A 6,742-nucleotide genomic window follows, 5' to 3' on the forward strand; every position below is an offset into this window, starting at 1 on the left:
TTCTCAACCCCCCACCCCCCTCCCCACCCCCCCACCCCCCCCAAACCCCCAGCTCCCAGCCCCCAGCGCCCTCTCCCCACGACCCGGTGAATGGTGGGGCTACTGGGTGAAATTGCCACAGGCGGAGCTAATGCTGGAACTGACAAGGGGAGGAGAGAGGCGGCAGAGCCACTAACTCACATCCTGCACTCACACTAACACTCGGCAAACCTTTCAACCCCGTCGTTAACCCTCACCGAGCTGCACCGGCGCCCTGTCAGTAAACACAAGTTCGCCCATACGCCAACCAGGTGTCAAAAGCTATTTGGAAATCCGAAAGAAGTCATAACTAAAAAATGCTGGCAAACACCCGACAGATCAGGTTAGCATCTCGGGCGCGAGGAAGCGAGTTCAGCGCTTCGGGTCGATGTAGGGAGCAAATAAAGAGACATTTATACAGGGCTTTTCATACCTCAGAGACGCCCCAAAGTGCTTTATAGGCAAACTGGTACTTTTCAGTGTCTTCACTGTTCTAGTGTGGGGCAGACCGCAAGCTCCCACAAGCATCAATGTGATAATGACCATGTAATCTGTCTTTAGGTTTTGTTTAAAGGATCAACGTTGAACAGGACAATAGGAAAATAACTCCTGCTCCTCTTCATTTAGAGTCAGCAGTTTAATGTCTCAGGTGAAAGACACCGCCTTTGACAGTGCAACACTCCCAGTGCTACACTGGATTTTGTACTGAAGCACCTGGATCAAGGCTTGAATCATTATCCCTCTGACACAGACACAAGAGCACTATCGTGAAACCACGGCCGGTAATGTGACAACATAGCTTCGGAACTAGAAGATAGAACGTTTTTTTTAAGGAAACCAGAGAAACGGGAATAGGGAAGGAGCAAAAGGGAGAGGTCGATTGTGATGGGTTGGATGGCAGGATTGATTAAATGACAGAAGGGATGATGGTGCATTATAAATAGGAGCTGGCCTGTTTGTTTTCGCTCAGTGTATCTATTCTTGAGACCAGGAAAGAGGTTAGAAAGTGCACACGTCTGTGAATGCAACCCAAGAAGGAGCCTGTTTTCTTAAGATACGTAGTTATGCTTGATATTTGAAAGTCCCCCCCAATATCTGTTGCAATGATCGAAATGGGTTTACTATAATCCAGGAACGAGTTTATTTCTGGGACGGGTCTTTTGACTTCTGTCTCAGAAATATGTTTGATTTTTAAACACTTCTTGTTCCCAAAGGGTTTTATATATTTTGGTATGAGAGAATCCAGCTCACTGAGCTGGCTCACCTCAACAACAATCAATCATGAACAGATGTGCTAATCTATTATTATCAAAATATTATACCTGTTTCTTGATATGCCTCTAAGCTTTTTGACCCCAAACATTACTTACTGCTGGTGATGTTTCTACAACATTCTGTCCATCAGTTTAATGCAGGTATTAACTCATCTGTTTTAAACACCTCCATTAAAGTAAGGGGTAAATTAATATCAAACAGACAGATTAAATCATTCCTCCAGTAATATCAAGAACAATTTCAAAATAAACCATTCATAAGCTGCTGTTTTTTTATATAGGAAGGGCACTTATTACACTAACAGCCTCAGGGCTTTGTGCTCTTAGTAGGAAGTTGGCTGGCCATACTGCCTTGTGCATTGGGGACTAGAATCTGGTGTACTTCAATGATCCCACATGGGAAGTGAGGGCCTATTCAAGGTCATTGTTTAAGGTTTGACATGTTTGAGATGAGGAATTGCACATGAACTGCCAACACAGAAACAAGTCATTTGGGCCAATCAGTCTGTGTCATCCACATGAACAGTAACCTAATCCGTGTATCTGTCCTGTTCCCATACCCCTTTATACCCTTTCCTTCAGTCAGCTATCTAACTAATTCTTAAATGTTGACTTGGTTTCTGCTTTAGTCACTAATTCCAGTAATGCATTCCACAGCTTCACCACCCTCTGTATAAAAAGTTCCTCTTCCTATTCATCCCCTAAATCTCTTACATTTAGTCTCATATTTATGTGCCCTATTTCTAGAACTCTCAATCACTGGAAAAAAAAACATATCTATCTACTCTGTGCTATACCTTCAGGATTTTAAAGACACCTAGCAAATGCGAATGAAAAAAGTCCCAATTTTGGGTCCTCATATTCGTACTTCCTCGGACCAGGAGGCATTCCTCATCAATGTATGCTATACTCTCTCTATTGCCTGAATATCCCACCAAAAGAGTGGAGTCCAAAATTGCACAGAGTAATCCACCTGTGGTTATTAAAGTTTTATGAAGAGTCACTGTTACATTTTGTATTATATAGTGTGTGGGAGTGAAATTAGATATGGTGGGATGCAGAACAGGCAGAATTGCTTTGGCTAACAATATGCAATATAATATGCTCAAAATCCAAGCTGACAGTGCAAATCCAGTGCATTACTGAGAGAGAGCTGTGGTGTCAGTGGTACCTTCTTTCAGATGACCTGTTAAACTGTGGTCTGCCTACTCTCTGAGGTGAACATAAAAAATCCCATGGAACTCTTCCGAAGAAATGCAGAGGAGTTCTCCCTGGTGTCCTGCACAACAATTATCCCTCAACTAACAACAATAAAACAATAAACACAGAAAGTGCTGAGAACACTCAGCAAGTCTGGCAGCATCTGTGGAGAGAGAAACAGAGTTAATGTTTTAAGTGGAATATGACTCTCCCTCCAAAGAAGGAGAAGAAGAGTCATATTCATCTCAAAACTCCAATTCTGTTTTGCGCTCCATGCTGCCAGACCTGCTGAGATTTTCCTGCACTTTCTCTTTTTATTTCAAGTTTCCAGCATCCGCAATATGTTGCTTTCAATAAAACAGGTTATCTGGCTATTATCGCATTGCTTTTTATGGGGACTTGCTCTGTGCAAATTGGTTGACATGCTTCCTACATAACACCAGTGACAACACTTCAAAAATACTTAACTGGGTATAAAGTGCTTTTGGACATCCTGAAGTTGTCAGGAAATTCCTGAGGTTGTCTCAGATGAGGATGTAATATCTAACCATGAGGAACAATTAGAGGTATTGATTAGTTGCACAGTCAGGGATTGTGTAGCTCATTTGCCAGATTTAACAACAAATGGCATGAATAATAGACTTGTTGTCTATTAGTACTAGAATTGAGCAACCAATTGAACGCCTGAATGATGCAGATGTGAACTTGATCAGAAGAAATACGGATAACTTAAGAGTTAAGAAAAAAAAGACAGTAAAGGAAATTTTGATATCAATTTTAATATGCTTCTTAACAATCATTTTAAAAGATCTCTTAACAACAGTGCCTGTAGAAGTTTTGTGGGGAAAAAAACATTTTTTTAAAAACTTTGGTTCTTTTTATATAGGAGAAGAGGAGATTGGCAAGGGACATAATGGATAGTCCTGATCAAATTGACTGCCTATTAGATATCTGAGTTGGAATTGTATTTTAAACGGAGATTTTAAAATTTTAATAGTAAAGCAGAGATATGTTCTTTCCCATTTGTAATAAAGCCAATAGTGGTGGCTTGATGGAGGTAGTAAGTAAATTGGAAATGAATAAGGCTATTGAAGATTTTTTTTAAAATACTGCCCTAGTCCTGATATCACGTTGGTCAAGGACCTTTTTGATTTGATAAAAACCAGATCTATAATGTTGCCAGGGATGTTTTCACCTTATATCTGAATGCCCAAATGGGTTCTGGACTTGTTGAAGATATGTAGAACAGTTTTAATTCCTAAATCTGGAGGTACCAAATTTTGAAAAATGTAGATAATTTCTGACCTATCACAATTGGCTTGATTTTATCTGTTCTTAAAGCCAAAGGATTGGTGAATGCAATTACTCTCAACCCCAGTCAAAAGGGTTTCACTGCTGCAACACCCATTGCAATGAAAGTACTGCAGTTGTGAAAAATTGTTTTGGGGTGGGGGGCTAGGGTTGTAAAGGAAAGACTTGCATTTATATAGCAGCTTTCACAACAACCAGAGGTCTCAAAGTGTCTTACAGTCAATGATCTACTTTTAAAAGTGTAGTCACTTAGTTAAATAGGAAACATGGCATCCAATTGATACACAGCAAACTCCCACAAACAATAATGTGATACTGATCAGATAATCTGTATTTTGTGATGTTGATTGTGATATCTATTAGCCAGGATGCTGGGGTAACTTCCCTGTTCTTTTTCAAAATTGTGCCATGGGGTCTTTTACACCCACCTGAGAAGACAAACAGGGCCTCAGTTTAACATCTCATCCAAAAGACTTTACCTTTGCTAGTGCAGCAATCCCTCCAGTACTGCACTTGCACATCAGCCTTCAATTTTGTGCTCAAGACCTGAAGTCGGATTTGAACCCAGAAATTTCCGACTCAGGCAACAATTCCAGCTTCTGAACCACAGCTGACATTGCCTAAGGATGAAGAAAACTGGTTGTTTTTATAGATCTTGCACAAGCCTTCAATTTTGTTGGGCATAAATTAATTCTGAAGAGCCTTCATTGTATGGAATTGTGTATTAAATTCACTCAATTAATTGAAAATATGTGTCATGGTACAATGACTGAAATTGACCCCAGGATGGGCAAGACAAATGCAATGTCTATTTGTAAGGATGCAAGCAAGATGAACATTTTCACTGTTGGCTAATTCCCAAGCCTGGATGTGAAGGATATACAGAGACTAGGATGCTTGAGTTTTATTTCTCACTACAGAGCTGACTTCTCCTCTCCAACACACCAGACAACCTGTGTTTTCTTTTTAACCTTTAGAATGGTTGACCTAAATGGAGTTGGTGTATTTGATAACTGCTTTCATGCCTTCGGAGACACGTGTTTGACCAGCTCCCTGGCAGCATGAGGTGGACGGCACTCTGGATCTCCCTGTCCAAGATGGTGTGGCGCTTGTTGTAGTGAATGAGGTGCGAGGCCTCGGAAGTGATGTGTTCAAAAATGTTGACAACGAAGGAGTTCATGACACTCTTGGCCTTGGACGAGATCCTGGTGGAAGGGTGGGCCTGGGTCAGCACCCTGTACATGTAAATGGAATAGCACTGCTTGCGAGATTTCATCTGCTTCTTGGGCGACTTCTTGGTGACTTTAGTCAGTGACTGCTTCGACATCTTGTGGGGCACACCGCCATTAGCTGCAGCTGCCACCTTAGGCATTCCACTCAACTTGAACCAACTCAAATCAGCTGACTCTTCCTTATATACAACTGAGTATCATTAGCAAATCAATACCCAGCACCTATTCACCTTATTACCATCAAGTACTGGGTATTTAACATTCATTAAACAGAACCTATTAGATGCTGACAATCACTGTTGCTTTTTAGTATTGTATGGAAAGATTCTTCTGCACTCTGGAGGAGAATGAGTCCAGTGTCAGACTGGGGAACATGTTTAGATCACCAAAGTGCACCCCTCTTGCTTTTGCTGATAATATCAAATGACTGAGTGATTCCCACAGTAGTATGTGTAAGAATTTGGCTATTCTGGAAATCTTCTGTAAGAAGACTGGCCTTGGAATCAATGTCAGGAAAACTGTGGGTTTCCACAGGGTAGGCAACAACTAAACCCTCTTCTACAATGTTGAAAACAACTGGTCTTTGAACAGTGAGGATTCATCTTGCATTACACCTTGCAACTTTGAGAAGTAACCTGGTACCCAGGATGATCCTGGGGCTGGGGCAATTGAGGATAGTTGGGAGGTTAAATTACAGAGCTGGATAGACAGTCTGATATTGATGTCCTTTTAACCTATCTAGAGAGTCAAGCTTTTAAAATCTTATATTGGACCTTGTATTTATTACCATCTCAATGGGGCACCTCAAAATACATTGTCTAAATTAAACCATGAAAAATATTTTACACTAGCGGATCCATAATTTGAGTGGTATTTTATACGTTAATAATGTATAAGAACTATATAAATGGAAGACTTTATTTTTCTTGAATTGCTATCACCCACATGATGAAGATTTCGACCCAGGATTAATAAAGAAGTAATTTCAAATTAGGATGGTGTTGACTTGAAAAGGAACTTGGAAATGATGATGTTTCCCTACACCTTCTGCCCTTGCCATAGGTGTTGGAGGTTGGGAGTTTGGGAGGTGCTCTGAAAAAGCCTTAATGACTTATTGTGGTGCATCCTGTAAATAGTGTACTCTTCAACCAGAGCACTGGTGGTGGAGGGAATGAATATTTAAGCTAATCTGTTTTGTCCTAAATAGTATTGAGTTTCTTGAGCTGCATCCATCCAGGCAAATGGCAAGCATTCCTTCCATCATGCTCCTGGCCTGTGTTTTATAAGTGGTAGGGCTTTGGGGAGTCAGAATGTTATCAAATCATTGCAAAGTACCCAGCTTCTGACCTGTGCCAGTAGCCATGGCATTCAGGTGACTGATCCAATTCAGTTCCTGGTCAATGGTGATGCTCAGGATGGTAATGGTGGGGGATTCAAGGTGGTAATGCTATTCAGTGTCAAGGGAAGAAAGTTATGCTCTTTCATGCCCTATATTACAATAGTGTTTACACTTCCAGCATATTTCCTTGGCAGTAAAGCCCTTTGAGATGTTCTGAGCTCATGAAAAGTGCTATGCCTTTCTTTTTCCTTGTTGGAGATGGTTTTCACCAGGCACTTATGTGGCACAAATGCTATTTGCCACTTATCAGCACAAGCCTGCATGTTGCCCTGGCCTTGCTGCATGTCAGCATGAATTGTTTCATTAAC

The 6,742-nt window shown here is 41.0% G+C and overlaps 1 pseudogene; it reads right to left on the bottom strand.

Moving 5' to 3' along the window:
• Nucleotides 1-4,790: 4,790 nt before the first annotated feature.
• LOC121290494 lies at nt 4,791-5,714 on the bottom strand (annotated as a pseudogene).
• Nucleotides 5,715-6,742: the final 1,028 nt, after the last annotated feature.

The sequence above is a fragment of the Carcharodon carcharias genome, chromosome 18 (genome assembly GCF_017639515.1).
Source record: "Carcharodon carcharias isolate sCarCar2 chromosome 18, sCarCar2.pri, whole genome shotgun sequence".
NCBI lineage: Eukaryota > Metazoa > Chordata > Chondrichthyes > Lamniformes > Lamnidae > Carcharodon > Carcharodon carcharias.